Source organism: Rutilus rutilus (assembly GCF_951802725.1).
Source record: "Rutilus rutilus genome assembly, chromosome: 23".
NCBI lineage: Eukaryota > Metazoa > Chordata > Actinopteri > Cypriniformes > Leuciscidae > Rutilus > Rutilus rutilus.
This window is the reverse complement of record NC_140233.1, coordinates 19,838,305-19,866,059: the sequence shown is the minus strand read 5'-3', so window position 1 is coordinate 19,866,059 and position 27,755 is coordinate 19,838,305. Positions and strand designations below refer to the sequence as shown.

Below are 27,755 nucleotides of genomic sequence, written 5' to 3'. Positions count from 1 at the left end.
CTGAAGTTTAAAACCACACAACTTTGGAAAGGATAGATACATTCAGATATACAAATAGTGTTCAATTGTAGAGGCTTTAAATTTAATAAAAAAATATGATATCATAGCTTTCGTCTAGAATCACACTTCCTTCACATTTAAGTGACGACAGATGTTTACGGAGTGGTTTATAAATCTAACCCACAGTGCTAATTTACTGTAGATTAGCTGTAGCCCACCAGATATATACCCTGGTAATCCAGAGTTGAATTTGCTCAGCGAGTTACTCTGGTGTCGAGTAATGATGCTCATTAAATATGCCCCTCGATCACATCGGGTTATCTGATATAGGCGGGCCAGAGGCGAGCTAAACAGATGACGACAGCGCTGTGACGTCGAAGTCATTAGTAAACATTGCAAGATGGCTATGGATGAACACCAGTTGTTTGAAACGGCTTTGGCCGCTACAATGAACGAGTTAGACTTGGCTTTTTATCTAAAACAGGAACAGAAGACGGCGCTCGAATCGTTCCTTTGCAAGAAGGACGTTTTTGCTGTTTTGCCGACCGGATACGGTAAGAGTATAATCTACCAGTTAGCTCCGCTGGTAGCTAAGCGTATGGGGCTTGTTGTGATTGGTCGTAGTGTTATCCAATTGCGTGCAGTGAGATTTTCAAATGCATGCTTGGTGCCGCCCCTCGAGCTGGCCGATTTTCATTAGTTGACGCCAGACCATTAATCTTTTAGATTTAGGTCTGGATTTCCAGGCTACCAGATATAGACTTTCTACAGAAATCTAGAAAGATGATCAGACAATGGGAGAAAAAGAGTCAAAAAAGAAAAAAGCGCAGCCTACCTATTGATGTATCTTTAATTTAAGGATCCCACACCAGAAAAATCCACGAACCTGGAGATAAACAGAACAAAACAAGGTCAGCGATTCACTAATTACTAATACTTCACTCTGTATACATGATATGCATATTTGACGTTTAGCCTAGTTGATTAGATGCATTAGACTTCGTGAGAACAGGCATTAGCATGTTTGTTTGTCTTTGTGGAGATTTTTAGACATTGGCATTTTCACCACATATCATACTTCATACTTTATCAAACTATCAAAAAAAATCAACAATAATGAAATCAAATTATTAAATTAATGCATTATATATTACTCTTTTAAATAAATCATTTAAAAATACTATTTAATTTAATGAGTTCACCTAAAAGATCTGTTCACTTACAAGATCCGTTTCACTTACATTATACGTTTACCTACAAGATATGTCGTTCACCTAAGGCTACATTCAAATTGTCAGTCGAGATCAGTTTTTTGTGCATATCTGATTGAAATCCGATCAGATTTAGCTAGTGTGAACAGAAAAAAAATAAAAAAAAATAAAATAATAATAATTCACATGAAATGCGAATTTTACAAATCAGTTTCTTGCTAAATTCATATGTGGCTTAAAATCCTATTTAAAAAAAATAGCATTTCTGGAAATCCGTTTTAGTCTGACTGCTCAGGTCGGATTTCACGTGGTTTATGTGACTTTCTGACACCACGTAAAACCTAGAACGTCAGACGTTGTTATAGGAAACATGCTGAAAGTCACTGCAAAAACAGGTCGAGCATAAAATGACAATATAATGGAGACATGTTTTGAGACCAACGGAGACGACCGCACGGAATAAAGCCGCGGTTCTGCCGCTGCCTCAGAAGACGCAGTAGTTTACACACTGTCGGATCAACAATATTTGGATTTGGACGGACAGTGTGAAAGTAGGCTAAGAGATCCGTTCACTTAAAAGATTCGTTCTTTTACAAGATTTCTTCACTTTGCTCAAAAACAATGATTCCTTCATAACCAAAACACTACTTGTCTGGTTTTATATGTCCATCTGAAGACTTAAAACACTTCAGCGTTGCTATTTAAAACCATTTCTTTGGCTTTTACAAACCATATGTGCTGGACTCACACTGAAACACCTGCTGATGTGCTCTACAAACATCCATCAATGTCTCATTGTTATTACTGATTAGCATATGGCAGAGCGTCAGAAGGTTACTCCATTGTGCGTTCTTGGCGGAATCGGCAGGATTGGGAGAATAAAGTGCTGTGATAAGTTTCAGCTGAACCTAAGCATGAGACACCGCAAATGGTAAAATTTGGGTCATGAAATACACATACATCCCTTACCTCTAACCGCTCTTCCTTATGCAAACGTCTGATACACACACTCAGCTGGACTTGAAAGCCAAGCCAGCATGACCCTTGGAAAGCACAAGTGGAACACATAGGCTAATTGAATGAGCAACAGACCTTGGTCCTCAGACCAAGACACTTTTTTGGCGGGAAAATAGAAACTCAAATTGGACAAGGGTTCTGCTTTTTCTGGGGCCTTTTATTCCTGTTGCACTCGTTCGGTGAGGCTCTCACCGTTCTTTAAGTATTCCCCCAACGCCACGGCACGTGTAATGTCATGAACCTTCATTATTCACCGCTCAACAGAGGAAAACAACTTTCAGATATAATAGAAATGGAAAGATTTGCTCCACTAAGCCCCTGCTGGCTTCGGCAAGACTCTTTGCTTCCACTCTTAACTTCTGCCAAATTCTGGAGAGCTGGTGACTTGTCTGGTATCGCTCCCAAGCCCACGTGAACATGTAAGGTCTCTAGAATCAGAGTGAGAACCACTGATATGAATACTAATGTGGTTTGTACATGCCCTAGCGTTTTGAAGATCAATGTTGCTTGCAGATGCCAACGTATGGTACGTTTCATTTGCAGTACGTCAATCAAAACAGCATGGCGTATTAAAGTAGAGAAATAGGATTAATCTGTGTGTAAACTGGCCATATTTTTTACAAGCGAGTTATTTGCAAGTACGCAAAAAAATTACATTGGTGGAATTGGCTAGGCTAACTAAAACAGAAGGCAGAATGGCAGTTATTGGCAACTTATCAAACAATGTTGCAATCAAGTTCAACAAGTGTACTTTGATAAGAGCAAACAAGTCATTAAATAAAAGTTCATTTAAAGCAACTAAACGCAAAACAAAAAAACGACACAAACCACAACAAAAACAAAAGCACAAAACAAAAACACCACAAAGCAAAACAAAAGCACAAAACAAAAACACCACAAAGCAAAACAAAAGCACAAAACAAAAACACCACAAAGCAAAACAAAACCACAAAACAAAACCACAACAAAAACAAACCACAACAAAGCAAAACAAAAAACTAAATCACGAAAGCCACAAAAAACACACACAAAAACACAAAGCACACACTTTTTTAATTGTGCCCCTCCTAGTTTTTCCTTCTTGATGTTCAATGGATAGCCAATTATAAAACATTAACCAATGCAGGGCAAACATCTAAAATACTCTGTGTTGTTTCTATACACAAACTTTTTTAAACTGGAAATAGAACCCATATCATTTATATCTCACTGAGCCCACGATTTTGTGCATTTGAAAAGGAGACGACCACCAGTAAGAAAAGCAATGGTGCAGCTTAAGACGGATCAGGCTCAAAATGAGCACAGCCTTTTATATGTGAGATTAAACTGTGTTTACACAACCTCAGATTTCCCTCTCTGTCCTCTATAGTTACTCAAAGGTTTGTGTTTCAGTCATGTCCCTTGTAAATCACTGTCATGTGTTCAAAGTGCAGAGAGTCTGAATTAAAATCAATCTCCTTTAAAATGACTACCTATAAATGTATTGGTCAGGTATTGCCTAACCTGTTTTAATATATAAATATACTTGACTAGTTATTTTTCCATTTAAAAGGTTTTAACACACATTTAAAAGACATTTTTAAAAAAGAAAAAAAAGAAAACATGTAGTTCCTATATTAGGACGCTTGTCTGAAGTTTAAAATCATTGGTTACCCGTAAGCCAATCACATAACGTTTGGTTATGACGTGTGTTATGCGTTGGCTCAGTCGCATCAAACTTCCACTGTAAACACATGTATGATGCGAAAACAAAACCATTGAGCGAAATACCGGAGTGAACATCGCTGTGAACGACTTTTGCAGATTATGTGAAGTAAATCTAAGCATCCACGGTACAATCAGCGTCTACGTCACGGCTCTCAGCCCGCCCTCTGTTCGTTGATTGTCCGGCTGTTTTGAGGCCGGAGGAAAACGGGGAGATAGATCGCTATCTCAGACTGAGTACAGAAGCGAACTGAAATTGAGCGGAAGTACGTAGTCAGGCTACCTGTCACCAAATGAATCTGCAAAATAGCAACACATAATGCCAAAAGGAAATTACTCCCCCCACATCTTACATTGGTCGGGCAAACAGAGCTCTTAACATCTCTGCACATTAACTTCAGCATCAAATGAAGTTCTGAACATTATCCAACAAAACAAAGGACATGACTCAATAATTTGGCACACATCTCCACGCCAAATCACCATACCTGTACAATTTCCAAAAATGCGTCTTCCTGAATCACTTTGATCACTTTGATTCTGACTCTATACATCTGTTATTTCATACCACTATAGACATCTAAAAAGATCTTCATCTGTGAGAAAGCACTTTTGCTTCAAGCAACATTTCTTAGAATAATATAGATGAAGAAGAGTTTGACAGCTTCCAAACAGCTTCTCCAATGCAAACAAGCAGCATGAATCAGCTCTGGCCAATGACATTAATCTCACTGACAAAAGCAGAATCCCCCAAAAACCAAATTGTGGAGCTTTCTGCGGTAAACCCAACATATCTCCAAGAAGCCAGCAGACCAAGCTAAAATCCAGACGCAAATGACACCACACTTTCCAAACCTGAGGGCCGGACCAAGACACATGCAAAATTAATCATAAATAATCAAAGTAAACAGACTGAAACAATAAACTCCCCTTTCTTGCTGCTTTTAATGCAGTCGTAAAGAAAAACCAACGAGCCAAAAGATTTCAAACTGCAGCGTATTAACAAAAGGATAGCTGTGAAAAGGTGAAAGTGCTTTTTCCTGCTGGCTTTATACCTTCCAAACAGATTTCTTATGCGAATGGCTGAATAAGTAGAGGGCCAAACAGCCAGGCCTAAAAACAGAAAGAGGAAAAGGAAAATAATGAAAGAATAGCCACTTTTTTTTAACTACTTAATCGACTGAATACAAAAGCAGCAAGACTTGTGGAAGACTACAACTACAATAACACATAAAAACAGAACTGCCCTCCAGCGAACCGGTTCGATCACAAAGTCACAGGAAAGGGTTCAGCGGTTCTGGTTTTGGACAATGATTTAAGACGACTGGCTTCAGCACGAAGCTTAAAGCCGAGTCCAAACAGAGCTCATGAGTCTTTTTTTTTTCGTACAGTATTTTTGAAGTATGTGCACTTACCTAAGAAAGTACTGGGTAATATAAGGTAACTACTACATGGGTTAAGGTTAGGTTTAGGTGTAGGTTCAGGCCAGGGTTAGTACCTAGTTATTACCCAGTTATTGTAATTACTACAAGTACATAGTATGTACAAGGGGAACATGACTGTAAAATAAACTGCTACCAAGATGACTTTATAAAATTAATTAGCTAGTACTAGAAGTCTAGTTAATTTCAATTAAATAAGAACAAAATAGCAAAAAGTTTGAGAATTGCTGACTTTGGTCAACAAAACAATGTTAATGAATACAATCGACCAACCGGTCAGGTTACTGAAAAAAGGTCTGCAATGACGACCTGACAAACTGTTGGATCTTTGCATCCGGCTCTTCTTGCAATTTCAAGTTCAGTATTATGTCCGGTGAAATTTGGGTGCCAGATTTGGGCTTCAACTCTGTCTGATAATGTCTATGAGAAATGTTAATGTAAGTTCACACAAGAGGTTTATAGAGCCAGTATTAAAAGGGAGATGAACTGCCAAATGAATGTTCACCAAACATCTTTGTAGATGTAGTCAAAGTCAATTAAAAGATAGTAAGCAAGTGTGACAGAACGGCTGCCTCCCCCTTATTATTAGCGCCACCTTGTCCCTTCAAATAGTGGTTTTCAAACCTGTCCTGGGGACCCACCACCGCATCACCTTTTGTACGTCTCCCTCATCACACACACCCAATTCAAGTCTTGCAGTCTCTAATGAGCTAATAAGTTCTGGGTTTCCGACAGGAGTGGGTATGAGAGAGAGGAGGGGTGCAGTAACAACCAGGACTGGCGGCGCGTGATGAGGCACACCTGAATCGAATGGAGCCTCGTCACTGCTGCTTTACTTCCACTGTTCCAGGGAAGCAGAGCTGCTATGAAGAAGCCGCCGTCCCTCGAGTCCCAGACAGAAGAGGGGAGTGTGTGCCGCCTCTTACCTGGGGCGAAACTCCTCGACACTCCCTGCCTTCATGACTCCCAGTCACAGCGAGGACACTAGATAAGCTGTAAATTTGGAAACTTGTATGTCCATGGACACTTTATTCCCCTTTTTGGACATTTTTATCTTTATTTTATGTTAAATAAAAGCCTCTCAAACAAACACAAATAAATAAATGTCTATTATTAACACAGTAAAACACAACTGTCCTTTCATTCTTCAAGTTTAAATTCAACTTTGAACAATATGGCAAATCTTTACCTATCCTCTAGAAGAATTCCCTGCGTTTTACATTTTTGAAGTTTCTCGAAGAAACTGACAAGGAGACGGCTGGGAGGAAAAAAAGGTTGTGCTTCCAAGTATATTTTTGGTCAAAAGCACCCAATAAATCTGTCTAGTGTTGGGGCAAGTGTTCAGAGAAGTAACAACAGCCCTATGAAGACCTGAACACATCATCACACACCAGGAGTTGAACGGCCAAGCCCTGCGCGTGGACCTCTCAGCCATAAACCGCATCCTAAACCCCTGACTCAAAAGCCCGCAAGAACATCTGCCCCCGTGGCAGGAAGATGCTGCGATCTTCTACTCCAATGTCCACTGGTGAATGAGGACAAGAGAGTTGAATACAGCAAGTGTGTGATTTCCACTTCAACCAAATGTTTGCTTTGGAATACTGGAAACCACAAAAATCCTAAGCCCTATTATTGTGTGAAGTGTGGATCAAAGTTATGGATCCCTGTTGGAGCCATTAATAATAAAAGAAACGTGATAGGCCAGCACATCCTTTGGAGTTTAACATGGATCTCCTACACACAGATCTACTGTTTTCAGAGTCTCCTACAGAAGCCCTTCGTGATTCATGTTCTCTAATGTGCATGTGTGTTGCTGCCATTTTGTGTTTGTTAAGTGTAAGGCCCTATGATATCCGTTTTATTTTTGGCCCAAATTCTGTTTAAATCTAACCAAACCAAACTTTCGTTGACGAGTTGTCGTGAAGACCTTTGAGTTTCTGCACATATATGATATAATAGTAGTTTTTAATCAAATAAAATGGTAAAATGTTCATAAAGTGACTTTCAGAGCAACTCTAGAGATAAAGTCTGGCATCATAGGGCCCTAAAAGTGGCTTGAAGGTTACAAGTTGAGGTAGACGAAACCTTTGAGGTCTCAGTCTGCTAGGAGCCGGTTCTTTCAGGTGGTTGTCACTAAGAGCGGGTGTAAGAGCGGGGCCGGGGGCCTTAGCCCATCAGCTGGAGGACAAAGAGGCCCACTGTCTCTGTAGGGATGGCCTACCCCTAGTAGGATTGATGGGGTGGTGTTGAAGGATGGTGATAGCAACCAAACAGACCATCTTTCACAGCCTGACCAGTGCCAGGGGCTTGTTTGGGGGCTGTGGCCCCCGTCAACACCTCTAAGCCCTGGCGAGGACAGTGGGGCTCTCCAAACTGGCCCAACCGTGGCCTTTATAAGACAGACAGGGATAATCCAGCCACCTCCCCCCCAAAAAAACATTCAACAATTGCGCGTGTGTCCAGACTGTAAGACATCTGTTATATTTGGATGAGAAAGAAAATAGCTGTACTTACATTTGAGGAACTGGATGGATCAAATGTGATTATTTTCCAGTGTGTGACAGAGGAGGGTCTCTGGAACACTACCTTATTCTCTTCTCTCACAAAGAAAAATCATCCTTCACTTCCAATAATGGCTGAATAGCAGCCAAACCATATTTGATAGACTTAAAAGCAACTCTTTAAATGCCTAATTGTGGTATTTAAGAGCCAATGATGAATAACGGTGTCCAAAGTAAAGATAATGAAACATCCTTTTAAAAAATATAGTTTAAATGCTTATACCAAGTTGTCGGTTTCATATGGATTCGAAAAACGTTTATACAATTTTCAAGAAAGGTTTCAGTTTGTGGGAGTCAATAGCCTCGTGGGCAGCGCTTCGAGACATGGTCATGGTACTTTCGGATCCCGCATCCCTGTCTCTCTCCCACATTTCTCTCCCGCTTTCTGTCAAAGGTCTACAACCATATATGAAAAATGCCCTGTATAAAATGTTAATATATATATAATGATTTAATGATTCTAAAAATCAGTATTATTTGAAGTTAACATTATAAAAGACATTGAAATATAAATTCTCCGAAAATGCATTTAATACCAATATATTGAAACAAAAATATCAGTCTACACATGCGTTTTATATTTAATATGAGAGAAATACACATGCGTTACGGACGTGACACAAAAAACTTTAACTTTTAGGTGGCACTAAAAGACTGCTTTAAAACTTTCACAGAAACCTCAAACAGAAAGCACAAAGCCTTTTTTTTAAGTGAATTTCGTTGTGTATTAATTGTATCTTCATTTTAATCAATGTTTCATCAAACAATTGCCTGGAAACTGGAGCTCGTCTCATAAATGAACCGAAACTCAACTTATAAGGTAGCCTACTTACCTCACAGACCTGAGAAATATATCTATAGAAAGCTTGAAATGTCTACTTTTAAACAGAACAATTCAAAACGAAAGAAAACAGACTGCTCTCTGCTTATGTAATCCGTATGAAATGTGCATTTCTCTCTCGGGCGCGTTCACTACAGCGAAGATCGCGAAGATCAACTTCATCTTTGCAGCCGACACTGACACTTGTTTATTAATAAACAATTAAAATGTCTCCTTACTATCTTTGACATATTCATAATCATTACTTCTGCCGGTTCTTTGACAGCTTTTAGGTGCTTTATTGGCAGCGCCACCCTTACGTTACATGAATGCGTCACCACCGCATCACCGACTGCCAGGGTTGTTGTGGAGGGGAGGGAGGGGGGATTTGAGTAAGTTATGTTTGTATTGAACTGTATGTTATGTTCTTTTGTTAAATGTGTTATAAAATTCAATAAAAATATGTTTGTAAAAAAGTGTGGAAAGATGAGGTAAAAGATAAATTGCTCATTGTTTCGGAAGCATTTGGCAAATAGGTCAGGGAACGGAGACACCGCATTCCCCCCAGGGAAACTCAAAAAGCAAAGCACATAAAGCCCCCCTTTTCCATCTTCCAGCTTTCAGAAACAAGTTTCCCTTTCATAGGAATTTATCTGCAATGCAAAGCAAAGAAATGAACACCACAGTGTCAAACATAAGCAAATATGTCATGAATTATATGATGGTAGATAGATATTATGCAGGACAAAATTGTAGGTCTGTATAATCATGATTTCAAATGATCTCTGGATGATTGACGGCGACGTCATGAGGTTTTGATAAAAGCTTTGAGAAATTCTGAGAAGCTCTGGTTTGTGGACAGGAAACGAACCCTGAGGTTGAGTACAGTCTTAAATGTTTTTTTTTTCTGGGTAACATTACCAATTATATGCTTTAATTTGAGCCCTTAGGCAACCCTAATGCTAACCTTTACCCTACAAACTTGAGCAGCCGATCATCTCATTAACTCTCATTTACCAGTGGAAATATGACGCAGGAGTCACAGACAGCCAAGACATTTGCTCCAGATAAAAAAATGTCAATAAGCAGTGATATCCTCCAGACCAGAACGCATGTGGAACAAAACACTATAGAATCGACCAACTGCAATCTAAATCCCTGTCGGCTTTGAAGATCTCAGGCTGACGGAATAAAGCGACCAGAGGGCAAGAACTCGCTTTTAATGAAGAGTTGTTTTTGACATATTAAAAGTGAAGTAATTTCGGAATGTTAAAAAAAAAACTACACAGACAACCATAAATCAGTCAAGTAGATTATTTTCCAATGATTAGCCTAGTGTATACACTATGGCTCATATGGCGCTTTCAAAATATTGTTTTGTTTGTTTGAGCAGCCCAACATGTCATACCAGTATGAGTGGCTAAACCAATGGTATTAGTGTGGGACGGGATGAATCGAACTAGAACAATACTTTATTTTGAATGCAGAATTTGACAAATTTGACACTGTGCAAAACATTATTTCCATAAGTGATATTTACCTTCACTTTTTTTTCATATTCTTCACACAGCTGTCAATATTTCACGATTTTAGAAAAAAAATCTAAGATTGAAACTCTGGATCTTGGATCAGGGTAGAAACAACAAAATGCATAAAAGTAATTTAGCAAAGTAGCAAAAAGAAATGAAAATAAAGTTTTCATGACAGTCTTAATGTGACCTACTTTTAAAGGAGCTGTATGTAAGAAATGTATTTCAATTAATCATAAAATGGCCCTGATATGTCACTAGACATTAAGAAATCATGTTCATTTCAAATACTTATATCACTGACAACAGTAGTCCGGCCAGGATATTGTCATTTAAAAAGTGAAGTTGCAGCCCTCAACTGATGTTGATGTTGTCATCTTGTGTTTTGGCCTGATGCCCCACCCTCCACCTATCTACCAATCACGAAGTCAGTAGTGTTTCGGCATCGGGGTTGCCAGCTCTGCTCTAGTTACCACAGCTACGTAGCAGCCTACGTTCCTGCTGGATACTGCAGCCTATCTGGCAACCAGGAGGGGGAGGGGATACACCACTCTATAGTAATTTGAAAGTGATTGCAGTACCAGTTTTGGCCACAATCTTACATACTGCTCCTTTAACAAAAAGTTCAAATCTGCTAGTTAAAAAAAAATAAAAATAAAAATCAACCTATGAGATGTAAAGGTTTAAACTGCCAGTCATCCACTTTTTTTCCTATGCCCCATTACACTTTGCAGGAATTATGGGAGTAACTTCTATTAAACTAAACAATCAGTGAAAAGTTCACTCTATGAATGACTGCAATAAGCATTTTCAAAACCTGGATACAATGAGATTCTAGTACTCACCCTTCAAACATTAAAAGGACATTTACAAGTGTAAAAGCATTAACAAATTACTAGTTATTTCCGAGCAATATTACGGACGTGTTAAATATCGCTGTATAATATTAATATATGTCTGTATTGTAACATATAACATAACTTTAATCAAAATTGTTCATTGACTGGAACACTAAGTGATTTCCGTCATTTTGACAGACAATAAATATTGTATTTACCTGCTTTAGAAACACTGGGATTGGGTTAATGGGGATTAGAAGTGACAATTACACTTTAAAGCATCCATATGAAAACAAACCTGTGAAGAGACGTGAGGATTTGGGGAAGAAAACGAGGGATTCTTAGTGCATTCCAGTGAATATATATCATAAATTAAAATAAGTAGAGCAGACCACAAATGCGCAGTATATGTTGTCTTTTTTCATACTGTTACAGCGGAAAACTAAGGAGAAAAAAATTATAATCCAGAGGAAAAGAATGTAGCTCTTGCCATAGATATGCTTGTAATACCACATTACGTTACATTTACCTCACATCTGAAAATGGAAATTTTACAGCTCATTCAGTCAAACTGACGGATGATTATGATTTTGAGTGGAACTCCCCTAACCTGACAGTGTCTCCCATAATCTAAATCACAGTAAGCTTGTTAGGAAAAAGGTGAATACAATATTGTAAAACGTATATATTATTATGTATTATAGACTTGCAGTTTAATGAGGGAATCAGTTGTGACATTAGCAATGGCTCTAAATGATTAATTTACTGATTCAAACTATTTATTCATTCATGAGTCTGATTCAAGCCACCAACACACAGGCTAGACTGAGAACTTAAAACGAACCATTCATTAATTAATTAGCAAATTGGCCATGACGCAGATTTTATTCAAACTATTTTTTTTTTTTTTTTGGGTAGCATTTTACTTTCAGAGTTCAGAAAGGCCCAATGAAGTGCCTTGAAACGTGCAGCATTATTCAATGCGTCGACGTAATTTCCACTGAAACAGGAAAACAGGGCGGGGAATATCGAGCAGCTCCTCCCCTTTTAAAAATAGCCAATAGCATTTTGTTTATATCACAGCTCAGAGTCTTTGAGCTCAGTAAAGCCACATTTGACAGCTTATGACAGCCACAGTCTAATAGATTCCCTTTTAGATGTAATATGAAACTGTAACTAAATTCATGCGGAGGATGCGTAGTTTAAAAACTGTAATTTATGTTGGCGCATGGCATCGGTATGATCTCTTCTACTTGCCAGTGCTGTTTCTAATGCCGAATCTAACCATTTCTCTTTCTAATCTCCTCCATATCACTTTAAAATATAGCATTCTGTGCAGAATTCAAATGGGTCAGATAATGTTTTGTGATCTGCGGTGACTCGCGGATATCTGTGCTTTCGTGTCTCTGGACCAGAGCAAGCTATGTGCGCGCTGCAGCAGTTCGTGTGACTCTAACATGAAACCAGACTTCATTCTCCCCAATGGAAAGCATCGTTCCCTAGTATCCCCTATATAGTGCATATGTGCCATTCACCATATAGAAAATAGTAATTGTGTGGACAAGTGACCGATTTCAGCAGCTTCAATGTCTATTTATAATGTAGGGGGCGGGACGCTTCTAGAGCATTTGATTGGACACAAAATCTGATGCGAAGCTGAAGTGCAGAGAGATGTCATCAAAATCATTGATCCATATTGGCAGAAGTGAGAGACTAAGTTTTGAACGCTTAAATCTTCTAAATGCGAATTTTGTAATTGTTTTGGAGCACACTAGCTTATAGATAACCTGAAGGTTAACATATTCATACTAAAAGGCTTCCATTTTGATTTCATGGGGACTTTCAGCAGAAGCAGGAGAAGTTTGTGGGCCAATTTTACAACTATTGCTTAAAATTGTGGTTGATTTGAACAAAATCGTATCACTAAATATTAAACTTCGCCGTCCAAATCTTTACAAAACATGAATACCGTCTCAAACCATCTGGCTTGTTTAATTTACAGCTGAACGATTCATTTACTGAGTGAGTCTGATTCAAACCACTAAGACACAGGCCAGATCGAGATTGTGAATCTTTATAACTGGTCATTTGTTTGCAAATTGACAGATTTTATTCAGTTTTATTTTTCCAACTCATCCTAAATCATTGGTGCTAGGAACATGAATACCAACATCAAATCACGTGGCTTAGAGAAGCTCCTGGTCAGGATCAGATCCTTTATTTAAAAAGACATACCTTCCCACAAACCTCTGATCCACCGAACATGCATATTGCAAGTCAGTTCTGATCTAGTCTCGACTGTAGGTGCGTGGGGCTCTTCCCCCTACAAAAGCTCTCCAGAAGTGTTCTTCTCAAAGTAACAGTCTGTGACAGCTAAAAGATTGCTCTGTCCCGTCCAAATCTCCCATGGCTCTTAACCGAACACAGAGCTGCTTTGCAGATAGGAGCACTGCAAAATGTATCCATTTGAAGAAGGCTGTTGTCCAAACGTCCACGTGTATAAAAGAAAAACACAATCATTATTACTCTCATATTTCCATATGCAACTGACCGGGCCGTGACCGCTCAGCTGCGAATTGGTCCCATAAATCTTTGACTAAAAAAGGGACCGAAAGCAGTTTACGACTTTATGGCCTTATTTTCCATTCCAAAATCCTCAGGCGAAATGCAAACATCGCAAATGATGAAACACTCAAATTTAGGGTACTTAATATCCTCCGTTTCTGTTCTGAAAGACAGAAATACCTTTCCATTGATCAAATGTGAAATAATGAAAAGCATGAGCCAAAGGAAACCACTAGACTGATGCAGAGCTGCTGTTCGGGGTCACGCTATTGGACTGGACAAGATCTTAAAAGACCTGGAATAAGATGTTGGATTGAGTTGAGCCGATTTATTGGAGCAGGCAAGGACAGGTCTAAAGATGCAGTGCCGAAGGAGCAAAGGTGTTGTTTTTGAGACTCCAGCCCAGTTGATGGATGTTGAAGCAAGTAGGAACTTGCTTTGAGGAGATAAGAATCAAATTCTCAACCCAAAACAGCCCAGGGCAGCATCTGAAGCAGGACCGAAGAACTTCAGATGAGCATCCAAGCTCTCAATCAAAGATAAAAAGTAGTAAAAAAGCATCCTTTTATGTCACTGAGATAGTTCATTAGTAAATAAATTAGCACATTTCTGTCACACATCAAACATTCCTTCCAAAACATTAAACTGCACACCTGGTGGGACATCTTTCTCTGCTTGTGTAGTGCAAAAATCAATCAAAAATAAAAATCATTTATTTTATGCAAAATGCAGTTTTATATTATTTATATTATATTTAACATTCATTAGAGACGGCTGACTCCGCCTATTGCACTTAAACATTTTAATTGTCTAAAAATAATAATACTAATAATAATAGTTGTGGCCCAGCTAACAGGGAAGGTTCTCAGAACATTGGGTAACGTTCTGGCAAGGTTCTCTCAAAGTTATGAACAAACGTGCTTCCAATAACGTTAATAGAATGTCCTCAATGTTAGAACAAAAACGCTATTTATATATCATTCATAGAGCGTTTTTTTCTGAAATGTTTTAGTTTGGACATTTATCTAACATTTGAAATGTTACTACTTGCTTCATAACATTCAGAGAACATTCAAAAGTAACGTTCCCTTAATGTTTGAAGAATGATGAAATGGAATGTTTCCTTAACGTTCGCATAAACCAACTTAATGGGAACATTAGCAAAAGGTTCTTAGAACATATTTTTGTTAGTTCAAAAACAGACTTTTTTGACATGCAAACAAAAGGTTTTGAGAGCAAATCTTTTTGATACTGAAAAAAAGTTTGCTAAACCAGGGGTTTTCAAACTTTGTGTGTGTGTGTGGACCACTATTTGTAATCAAGAATTTTCACGGACCACCTCATAATACACATAATAAAATATGTCTACACACACCTGAATTAATCCGCACCTCTAAATAGGCTTACTAGCACTAAAACTATATCTGGTCATCACATCAGTATATACGGCTTGTTAAAAGAAAGTTTACTGCTCACAACAGTTGCCACATATTTTATTTATTTATTTACTCAAGCGCCCGAGGGCATAATCAGGTTCATTTGAACAGGCTTATTTCCATAGCAATGGAGTATGAAATCTATACAGTAATAAGAACACTTGGATATAGTCAACATTTCAAAACCTTTGGCGATTTTAGGGTTTTACAAGTCCTCAAAAAGTAACGTTAGGCTTGAGTTTGTCCACTTAACAAGCACATCCGCAAAACATTTCAGAAACGCGAGGTCAAGAAACTAACTGGAAATTAAAATAATAACAGGCCTTATTCATTCCATTTATAAACATTTCGTTTCATAAACTGCCTATAAACTAAAGGCTATGCGTGTGATGTGATAATGAGAACATATCTGCCTCTGCCACTTTTCTCTTCTTGCTACTCACCGATCCATGTTGTGGTTCTAACGGCACTGAACTTGAACGTCACGGCCGAGCGCCACTAGCCTATTTTAGTAATCACACAATAACTTGACAAGTTAATTTAAATTGTATATCAATATAGGCCTACATATTCTTTTTACTTTTTTAATGGGAATTTCCTGGTAAAATGGAGGTAAAAAAATATTATTTTATATTTTATTTTGCCTTTCCACGGACCACCTGCAGTACCCTCACGGACCACTAGTGGTCCGCGGACCACAGTTTGGGAATGGCCGTGCTAAACAACCTCCATGCCTCCAAAGATACCGTCTTTTGGCCAAATTCTAAAGCATCCTTCATTACATTCTGGTATTGCCTTTTTAATGTATTGCGCCAAGCACTGTGAACAATACATACAAGATGGCAGACAAAATGGCAATTTTAAATATAATTTAATACCAATACAAAAAGCAGTAATAATTACAATTGCAGTCATTATCTATGCTTAAAGCATCATGATGATTCCTGAAAGATGCCCCACTTTGTGCTTGATCTGCTGATCTGCAATGCGCTAATTCTAAACTCTATTGGAATTTATTGTGAATCAAGCTATTTGTGTTATTACAGAGTTGAAGCGTTTCAGTTAATTATAAAGTTCCAATGCTGTTAGAAAACTACCTACTTAGTTTTCCATGTACCTTTTCACTGGTCTTGTTTCTACAACCAAAAGTGCTAACAATAATGGTAATCGTAATAATAATATAATCTTAGGTGGCAAGAAACTTATAAAGGTTAAACGTGACACCCACAGTTGCCTTTGAGCACTGAAACTGCAGACGTGTGAGAGCTTTCAAAAATCTCTGTCAATCACACAGATACTCGACTCTCAATGTAATATGAGAGAAATCTTATATAGAGAGTGAATGAAAAAAGAACAGCAAGAAAAAAACTGCACCAATTACTAATCAAACATGACAACATGATCAGATATAGTTTAAAAAAATAAAATATACAATACAGTCCACCAGACAACCGTGTAAAAAATGGCATACCCAAAAAAACTGCCTGTGAGTTTGACACAAAAGCGGATTATGAAAACCACCAGTTCTTATTTTGCAAACAGATTGTAACATGCAGCCTTTTTGCTCTCACAGTAAAATGAAATACTACCCATGTGGCACTGGGAATGGTGGCCACTGCACAAAAGTTTTGGTCCGTGTATCATATGGTCATTCAATAAACAAAAAAATGGAACAAACTGTCAATATTTTGTCATTCTGTATGCACTTAAAAATGAAAGCTGGTGTTCTGTGCACATTTTGACCATTTTATTTCCCATTGAAAAAAAAAATTGTCTTGTTTTGAAATCTCTTTTTTTTTTGTGATTAACAAATCATTTTATAGCTTCAATATTTCATTTACATGTGGGCGTCTGTACAGCATTAATTCTGACGCTTTAAGCTTGACGTTGACTAGTCGCTGATCATGGCCTATAGAGGGCGCAACAGGATAAGACATCTTTGAAGTCCACTTTTACGCTCCTTTTCCAACAGTTAAAATGACAAATAAATACTCCTCAATTGGTGCTCCTCAAGACATGTTTGATTATACCATCTGAATTAGGGTTGGGCGATGTCCCCTAAATTGGCAGTTGACGATGTTTACAGTAAAACATCGCGATGGATGATGATATAGTCGGGGGGGGGGGGGGGGGGGGGGGGGTGTGCTACGGAATCGCGCTGACCATCACGAAGAGAGAGAGAGAGTAGCTACTTCTACTGTGTTTACACCACGGGAATACTCGGCTTGGCATTTTGAAATATTTATATGTTTATTTGGCCGTTTAGGCTCGCAACCGAAGACAAAGACTATGCTTGTCCGTGTTGCGCTCGGAGCGCGCGCACAGCATCCTGTCAGTACAATTCAGGTCTCTTTCGCGACTTATCGCGCTTTTAATATTTCTTTTCAATATAAAGCACATCCTGCTCTTTTCTTTCTCATTTATTCATGTTTTATTATTAATAACTTTAAACAGAATCGTCAACTGAAATCTGCGCGGATTATCAGCAATACGACACATTTATAGGACATAAAGGGCCCTATTTTAACGATCTGAAACGCAAGTGTCAAAGCGCAAAGCGCAAGTAACTTTGTGGGCGGGTCTCGGTGCTGTTGCTATTTTCCCGGCGGGATAAATGACTCTTGCGCCGGGCGCAAATCTAAAAGGGGTTGGTCTGAAGTAGCTTCATTATTCATAGGTGTGGTTTGGGCGTAACGTGAAATAAACCAATCAGAGCATCATCTCACATTCCCTTTAAGAGCAGACGCACTTTTTCCTTGGCGTATTGCTATTATAACGGCGGATTTGCCAGGCGCGCGTCAAGAGTGGTTCACAGCCGAGGAGACCAACGCTCTCGTCACGGCCGTAAAAGAGAGAGAAGTGACATTGGGGATGGGAGAAACACACCCAAATTAGCTTCGGTTAAACAGGCATATAATAATGTGGGTAAATGTGTAAGCTAGATGTATGCTTTTATAATAAATTATTATATTTATAATAAATTGTCTATCTATCTATCTATCTATCTATCTATCTATCTATCTATCGTTTGTAATAATATGATTTGCAAAAATGAAAACTGCTGCTTCTGTGTAGATTAGAGAATCACAGTGTATGAGCGTTGAGCGTATACATTATGGTCAAGCATGCGCCCTTAAAATAGCATAATGAACAACGCGCAACGCGCCACTGACTTTAGACTAGGTTTTTTCTGGCCAGTGGCGCAATTGTTTTATGGAACAGTAAAATAGCACCAGGGAACGTTTGCGCCGGAACACGCCTCCTTTTTTGCGCTGAACCGCCCAGGGAGCGCAAGTTCATTCCCTAGTTTAGCGACGTGCTTCTGTGGAGGGAAAAGCGCGCTTTGCGCGGGTGCAAAATAGGAATGAAACATGCGTCGGTGTACAAAGTAAATTGCGCTGGGTGCAAGATAGGGCCCAAAGGGTCTCTGCGGCAAAAGTGAAAGTACCAGCGGCCAGCGGGTGAGATGTTTCGAAATGTCTCTTTGAACAGTAAAGCACCCGTTTCAATAAAAGGATATATTAAAGTTTATATAGCCTACTTTTACATTTTCGCTGCTGTTCTAAAATGATTTTCGCCATCACCTTAAACAAGCAGCAGCTGCTTGAATCCCAGTGCAGGAGCTGTAACTGTTAGGTTACCACAGAAACGTAAGCGGTTAGTTGATTGCTGTGGTGACTCGTGACACTCGCGAACAGCACTGAACACGCACATCTTAATTTTTTTATCGTTTGTTGGTAAAGGGTGAGAGACCTTGCGAGCCTAAGAGCCAAGTGTGGCTCGCGAGCCAGGTTCCCAACCACTGGTGTACACACGAACACGAACTGCCGTGAGACTGGGCTGGTCTCACAGGGTGGGGGCGTGGCATCACGATGGTGGCTCACCATCGTGATGTCGGTCAGCCATGAGCCATGAGCGATGATATCGTCCATCGGCACAACCCTAATCTGAATGCTCAAAATTGATTGGGTGAATGCACATTTTAGTTAATCGCCGTTCTAAACTAATGTGCAGCTACATTGAAACGCACACATACAAACAGTAGCTGTTCTGTGATTTATCAGTAAAATAGCTTAGAAACGGAAAAATTCTAGCATATATTTCTTAGTAACTAAAAGCCACAGCTTCATTATTAGAAGAGAGACGCTGCCAGGTAGAATTAATTCACACGCAATCGGTTTCTGACTAATGCACTCGTATTTATGGAATCTTTACTGTGCAACTTTATCTGTATCTGATTTAGAACGAGCAGAAATCTGTGAGAAATATAAAAAAATAAGCTTTTATGTAGATGTGCTGTGTCGTATGCCATAGCTGTGCACAAGGCAACCCGCGTTCGAGTCTCAGCTCGAAGTTCAGGCTTATTTGTAACCCCTAGTCCCTACTTGTTTTTCCATGTGCCATTGATCAATGCAGTATTTCCCTAAAAAGTGAAATGTTTGGTTATTGCCTTACTGTACTGCCACTATATTGCAGTGATATCTATTCTGAAGTGATCAGGAAAGGATCGGAGCACTTGCTCGAATCGAAGGATCGAATTGCCCGGCAAATTTATAAAGGTACAAAAGTTTAAAAAGGACCAAACTTTATGAATTAAAACCATTCATCATCATCCAATCAGATGATAGGGGAATTTCAGTGCCGCCCACGTGCGAATGACATATGACTATGACTATATATATATATATATATATATATATATATATATATATATATAAACCGATTCATAAACTACAAACAAAAAAGGAGATCCAAAATCCCCAAAAGTCCAAGGAGATCCAAAATTGGTTGTCCGTTACATAAAAGTTATTCCTTTTCAAATAGAAAATAAAATGGACAAAATGTACACACAGACCTTTTTTCAAAGACCAGCATATAGAAATATTGACTCTTTTTTTCATTTGCTAGATTGAATAGAATAATTAAAGACCAGTTTTGATCCACCTTTTTCATACATCTTTGATAGACCTTTTCATGCTTTCATTGTCCACATTGTATAATAAAAAGTCAACAAAACTCAGACCCAAATGGAAGTATGGAAATTATGTATGACCAAAAATATTAAACAAATCGAAACTCGAAAACTAGCACCATCTAATCTAAATTGCTAACATGATTGTGCATTCAAACTTTTGACTGGTGGTGTTTCTAAAGGAGAAAAGATATTAGGCTTGACTGGACTTTAGTAGAAAAAACCTTTGAGATCCGATTGGCTGATGAATGAAATCCAAGGAAAAATGAGCAAAACGAGAGCGTCGTAAGCCAAGGAGCTGCAGAAGGACTCAGCAAGGTAATGAGCGTTCCTCAGGGGCAGTTTGAAATCGACGCTCTCAAAGACAAACACAAGGACAGCATGCATAATCGCAGCAATCAGCTGACGGCAAGTGCTCGGGAATCTGCCACACGGCGTACTTTGCAATCAGCACGTCCCCCAAAGCAGTAGCTCCAGATGCTTCTAGTCAGTTGGGTGCTGTAGACTCGTGACCTGGCCCCCTTCAGATCCTGCCGGGGGGGATGGGGCGACATCACGGTTTGGTAATGTAACCACGAATACCCGGCCTCAAAGGAAGCACGGGGTGTTTGGGAAAGTACTTGGGTAAGGAAGCCAGATTCGATCTTTTTTTTCTTGAAAACACACCTCCCTCTGTGCATAATCACTTCCATCTGCAGAGGCCAGATGGAAAAAAAACAATAGTCCGGGAAAAATGATACATGTCATTATGATACGTATCGTAATTTAGAAAGCATTCAGAGTCTCGATCAAGCGGCAAAACAGTTATGTGTATGTGAAATCGTTTGAGAGATCGGTAATGCAACTGGTATCATCCCTGGGATGTCCCCGATCCCGCGCTCAAGAGATGAGATCAGGACTCTCTAAAAACAACACAGCAAAAGGCCAGACCTCAAATACTGTGGTGTGATAAGTAGTATGCTATTTTATTATCACCTGGAGGATGATAAAAGGGGGGAGGGCATAAAGTTTCCAAAAGGGAGTTTTCGCAGCAGTGCCGTAGAACCATTTTTGGTTCCGCAAACCTTTCAGCAAACAGTTCTTAAAATAATCATTTATTCTTAGTGTGAAGAACATTTAAAAGATCTAAATAACTTCTTTCCACTATAAAGAAACTTATGTGGAATGGAAACATTCTATGGATGTGAAACATTCTTTATGGAACCACTGATGCCAAGAACCTTTATTTTTAAGAGTGAAGAACCATTTTCGGTACCCCAAAGAACCTTTCAGTGAACTGTTCTTAAAATAATTAAAAAAAATCTTACTGTGAAGAACATTTCGGTTATAATTGTTCATGTCATTGTTACTGAAAGTGGTTTTAGTTTGAAAAAAGTCATACAAATTTAATTTATTAATTTGCTTTTTCTATGCAGAAGCAGTCCTATAGAAAATCACCCCAATCATTCTAAAATGCTAAAAGTGCCCCTATTATGTTTTTTCGAATATTCCCTTTCATGTAGTGTGTAATATAGCTGTCTGTGAATATAAAAGGTCTGAAAAGTTGTAAAGTCGAAAGTGCACGATAAATAAAGTTATTGTTTCTCAAAAGAAAGAACCGTCTCTGAACCACCTTTACAAGTCGCCAGGAATTCGAATCCCAATCAGTTACAGCTACACATCACTAGCTAACACATCTGCATAATGCCTGCATATGTTCTACGTTGTCCCCTCCAGAACAACTTTACCTGCCCTTCAACGAGGGACTTGCAAAATGCTTGCTCTTGAAAGATGGGTTAGTACCCAGTTTATTTGGACCAGCTCCTCAGAATCACAACCTGTAAGTATGATTAATTATTGATGTATACATTTTCTACCGGGTGTCCAAAATATGTAGTTTTGTGTTTTATTTTTGACCGGCTAACTCACGTTATTACTGGCTTACTCAAATAGTTAGTGCTAATCAGTTGTGGGCCACTATTACCTAAAATATTAATGCAGATTGTCTGTCACTCTTACTCTTACAAACATTCACCTTAGTGCTCGGCTAATGTATGAGCTGTTATTGATACAGTTCCCGCATGTGCACCGCAAAAATATAGAATATATAGAAAAATAGGCTACGCATCGGTTTGTTGATGGACGAACACTTGTTAATGCTGATGGTGAGGCATTAACATCTCATAATGTTCCTCAAACTGAGTAGCGTATCACTGAGAAACGTCCTGCTCAAGTCGTCCTTGCTATGGAGGTTACTACACTGCTCAAAAAAATAAAGGGAACACTTAAACAACACAATGTAAATCCAAGTCAATCACACTTGTGCTGTCCACTTAGGAAGCAACCTGTCCACTTAGGAAGCAACCTGTCCACTTAGGAAGCAACCTGTCCACTTAGGAAGCAACACTGATTGACAATCAATTTCACATGCTGTTGTGCAAATGGAATAGACAACAGGTTGAAATTATAGGCAATTAGCAAGACACCCCCAATAAAGGAGTGGTTCTGCAGGTGGTGACCACAGACCACTTCTCAGTTCCTATGCTTTCTGGCTGATGTTTTGGTCACTTTTGAATGCTGGTGGTGCTTTCACTCTAGTGGTAGCATGAGACGGAGTCTACAACCCACACAAGTGGCTCAGGTAGTGCAGCTCATCCAGGATGGCACATCAATGCGAGCTGTGGCAAGAAGGTTTGCTGTGTCTGTCAGCGTAGTGTCCAGAGCATGGAGGCGCTACCAGGAGACAGGCCAGTACATCAGGAGACGTGGAGGAGGCCGTAGGAGGGCAACAACCCAGCAGCAGGACCGCTACCTCCGCCTTGTGCAAGGAGGAGCAGGAGGAGCACTGCCAGAGCCCTGCAAATGACCTCCAGCAGGCCAAAAATGTGCATGTGTCTGCTCAAATGGTCAGAAACAGACTCGTCAGATGATTCGGTCCCTACTCTGCTCTGATTGGTCAGGTGGCCCAGTCCCAGGGCCCGACGTCCACAGGTGGGGGTTGTGCTTACAGCCCAACACCGTGTAGGACGTTTGGCATTTGCCAGAGAACACCAAGATTGGCAAAATCGCCACTGGGGCCCTGTGCTCTTCACAGATGTTGCAGGCAGCAGAACGTTCTCCATGGCCTCTCCAGACTCTGTCACGTCTGTCACATGTGATCAGTGTGAACCTGCTTTCATCTGTGAAGAGCACAGGGCGCCAGTGGCGAATTTGCCAATCTTGGTGTTCTCTGGCAAATGCCAAACGTCCTACACGGTGTTGGGCTGTAAGCACAACCCCCACCTGTGGATGTCGGGCCCTGGGACTGGGCCATCTGACCAATCAGAGCAGAGTAGGGACCGAATCATCTGACGAGTTGTTTGAGAAAGATTGAAAAATGTGGTGATGTGCAGTGTATATTATGAGATTATGAGACTTTTGATGCATGTAAACATGTTGTAGAAGATGTTTCAGAAATACAAAAAATTACAATGTCTGGTTTTTTTTTTTTTCAATATCGTGCAGCCATAATGGCAAAGACAATCTAACCGTAAAAAAGGGGCAAATAAAAATTAAAAATTAAATAGCCTATTCAATATCGATCCATTTAATAACTTAAATAATCTCTAATATTATAATCAATATAATACCATAATATTGTGCAGTCCTACATATTTTTATGAAAAATTTGGGATATCGCATAAACAAAATACTGCAGGGCTCAAAATTAAGCCTTGTCATGTGCTTGTATTATTTTACTTGTTGACAAGTATCGGTCATTCACTTGTCCGAGTAAAAAAGTTGCATGTCCGGATTTTTTTTTTTTTGTGTGTGTTGTAAATACAATTTATTCTGAAGCCATATTTTCATCAGTGTTCTATCAGCTTTGACATTTAAATCTGCAAATTAGTGCTTTTTGTGTTTGTTACCTTTTTAAAGGGCTTTTGCTTAATGTGAGGGACAGACGAATATTTATGTCATTATATTCCACCGCTGTGTGTGTCAGTCATTCACTATTCAGTACATACAGCATTCAAACAGTGCGTCGCGTTCGGTTACGACAGTCAGTATGGTAAAACTCTCTTTATTCGATGTCCCCATGTACATGAGAATGATGCGTCTGAATTATGAATTCTCACTATTAACTAACTATTAACTACGACTTTTGCCTCAATAAACTCAATACAACTTTTTGCTTAATAATCGTTTGTAAGGTAATTAAGTTTGGGTATTGGGTAGGATTAAGGAATGTAGAATATGGTCATGTAAAATAAGGCATTAATATGTGCTTTATAAGTACTAATAAACAGCCAAAGTCCTAGTAATATGCATGCTAATAAGCAACTAGTTCATAGTGAGAATTGGACCCTAAAGTCCAACCAAAAGGTTAATAGCACATAATCACAAAAACACTAAGGACTGGAACATTATTATGTGAGAAAATGATTCAAACCTTGGAAACTTGAGTCAGCTGGGCATTTCCTCAGATTGATCAGTGGCTTGTTAAGAGTAAAACATGTTCATGGCCACCTCTGAACAATTATTGAGACAGACTTCTGGGAATGAATACTGAGTGCACGATGTATGCTTTGGAGGTCTACAAAGTTAGCTGTGAACTCAGTAAAATCCCCAAAACTCACTGCTATTATGCTTTAGATAACCTGAGTCTGTTTCCACAGATCAATCATTCAGCAATAACTCTACAATCCTGGCCAATCAGATATTATAAGGTCATTTTAAAACACAGTTGTATATTTTCTTTGGTGTGTTGATTGCTTAAAGGTAAGAAGGTGAGGATGTTTCGAAAGAGTCCTGCGTGCTAAAGTCAAATGGAAATGATGATAAAAGAGCAGAGGACTCATTGCGAGTCACTTGAACATTGGTGTCAAACAGTAAAAGCTTCATTAGCGAACAGCTGGACAATGAGTTCAAACATTTTCCAGAAAAACTGCAATGGATACATTTAATGCTAGCAGGGAACATTAAGGTATGGGAAACAGATTGCTAAAAACCTCTATTTTGATAAGGACAGCATGTCAACTGCATAAGACAAGACAATACAATCTTATGCCAAGGTATAATAATTCTTTCCATGAATATTTCTTAACAAAGATGTGCATTTAAATTGAACTGCAGTTCAATGAGTAAAGGAAAAAGTCATCTAAATAAGCTCAAACTCTCAAACTGTGAGAGCAGATTTTCAGAGCTCCTTTTATGAGGCCCCAAAGGACAAAAAAGAAGCCAAACCAAGGAAGGTCATCTCAATGACTGCTGTTCGGCTGGCAAAGGACCACCCAGACGTATGCAATTCAAAACCACAAAGGTATTATTCAGAATTAATAAACAATTAACTGAGAATTAAATGCCATGTGACAAATCAATCTAGCAATAGAGAGTAATATTTAAAGTGCCCCTATTATGCTATTTTAAAGGTTTTAAAGGTCTCCTGCAATAGGTTAACATGCACCAAAGGTCAAAATCACTTTAATTTTCTCATAGATTGCAGCATCACCTCTTTTTTCACAATGTCTGAAATGGATCAAATAAAGGTTTCTCTCTAAACTCATTCTTTCCAAGAGCCTACTCTGCTCTGATTGGTCAGATGGAACAGTCTGTTGTGATTGGTCTACTCTGCTCTGATTGGTCAGATGGAACAGTCTGTTGTGATTGGTCTACTCTGCTCTGATTGGTCAGATGGAACAGTCTGTTGTGATTGGTCTTCTCTGCTCTGATTGGTCAGATGGAACAGTCTGTTGTGAGTGGTCTACTCTGCTCTGATTGGTCAGATGGAACAGGCTGTTGTGATTGGTCTACTCTGCTCTGATTGGTCAGATGGAACAGTCTGTTGTGATTGGTCTTCTCTGCTCTGATTGGTCAGATGGAACAGTCTGTTGTGATTGGTCTACTCCGCTTTGATTGGTCAGATGGAACAGTCTGTTGTGATTGGTCTACTCTGCTCTGATCCAAATACCCATTTCCATATCTGAATGTCAGCTCTGGATCTTCCTCAGCACTTGATACAGTGATAAGAACATGGCAAGAACATGGCATCGGTTTTACCGTATCAGTCAAGCTCAAGTCCTCATCCTTTTGAAGTAAATGCAAAGTGGATTTACTTTCACAATGCAGAAAACAACATTTTCTCGACATGCCGACAACTTGAACCAAACTCTTCCAGTCTCAGCAACAACTCCAGTGTTTGAGGGACAAAGCAGGCGTTGTCCGAGGGCAGCCAATGAAGACCATAGACTGGCATTATACCAAATTTTGTTAAAAACCTACATGGTTTCAAGCTGTAAGACTGGAATTACTGACGAATAGTTTCAGGCAGTTCAGAATCGGTTCTTTCTTTTATATAATAACTCCATTTATCCTGCACTTTGATCTCTGAAACTTTGCAGACCTTTTACATTCACAAACAGCTATTTCGCACACTACATGAAAGGTAATATCCGAAAAAGCATAATGGGGCACTTTAAATACTTATTTAGCTTAAAATGAAATTATAGAATTATTTAGCGGTTTTCTCCTTGCATATTTACAGCAAACAACATAGGTCATATGCCTCTCGTAAAAACATTTAAAAGTAAAAACATTAATTGAAAAGTGGACATCCTTTACAGCCGCCATACTGAGAGTTGTTATTCCTCCAATTCCTTTGACATATTTCCAACTAAATAATCCATCCTCGTGAGAGTGATCTGTCCATTGGGTACCAGTGGACCAATCAAATTGTAACAGCAGACTGAACTTCAAGAGGTTCATTAAATGGCTGCCTTTGGGGCGCATAATTCGAAAGTCTCTCAAGCGTGCTGAGGACTCTTTCTGGACAATGTAATATCCTCCAAACATGCTCTAATAGCATCTGTTCACTATAAAAACACAATCCCACACTCCATTCTAAGCAAATGATGCAGGAATACACAACAAACAGTGGATTATTTCATGTGGTTAATGACTCAAACCAACAGGCGAGGTGCAAACAAAGGCACATATGTCGAAAAAAATAAGAGTAAAGACCTCATGCATGAGGGAAAATCCAACAAAATACATTATGTAGAGCTATATTTATGAACAAAAAGGCCTTTTATGGTTCTGGAAGCGTATTAATAAGACCATGCATCTCTTGCAAGGTCAGTCAGTCAGTAGTTTTCAAGGTACCTCAGAACTTTAATTGCCTGTTAAAGACAACTATAGTACAGAAATAATCCACGCTGAGTGAAAATGGCATATGTTCCAGCACATGAGTTTCATTTTGAGCGATGCCTTGGAATCGCCACAATCCATCTCTTGCGCTGTCACAACGGGGAAAAAAAACAACCTCAATCATTCTTGTCTGCGTGAACCTAGAGCAAACGCAGTGGCGCACATATACGCACATGCATGCTGGGACGTGAAGTCTGAGCGTCGTCCAGGACCGGAGGAGGGAACACAACTTACAACCCTGAGAATCAAAAAGCATGGCATACTTTAATGAGGCAAACGAACATTTATGGGAGACTGCTTTTCCAGCCAGCTGGATCCTGGAACTCAGAGGCGCCACGTTAAAGTGACATATTCATGAGAGGAGAGAGTTACTCAACGCCCATGCATCTGCACGTGTTAGCGTCCTTTAATAGCAAATCCCGCTATAAACAGCGCTCCCTGTGGTGACCAATCTCTGTCAGAAAGGAAGGGATCCTAATGTAATTAAATTTAAAC

At 39.2% G+C, this 27,755-nt stretch overlaps 1 protein-coding gene across 2 annotated transcripts in view; it reads right to left on the bottom strand.

Annotated features, from left to right (window-relative positions):
• Positions 1-27,755, bottom strand: part of znf469 (zinc finger protein 469) — a 314,352-nt gene that overhangs the window by 218,793 nt on the left and 67,804 nt on the right. For both annotated transcript variants that reach the window (XM_084397157.1, XM_084397159.1), the window contains exon 2: positions 836-886. The gene's annotated coding sequence lies outside the window, so the exon portion shown is untranslated. The remainder of the gene's footprint in view (positions 1-835; positions 887-27,755) is intronic.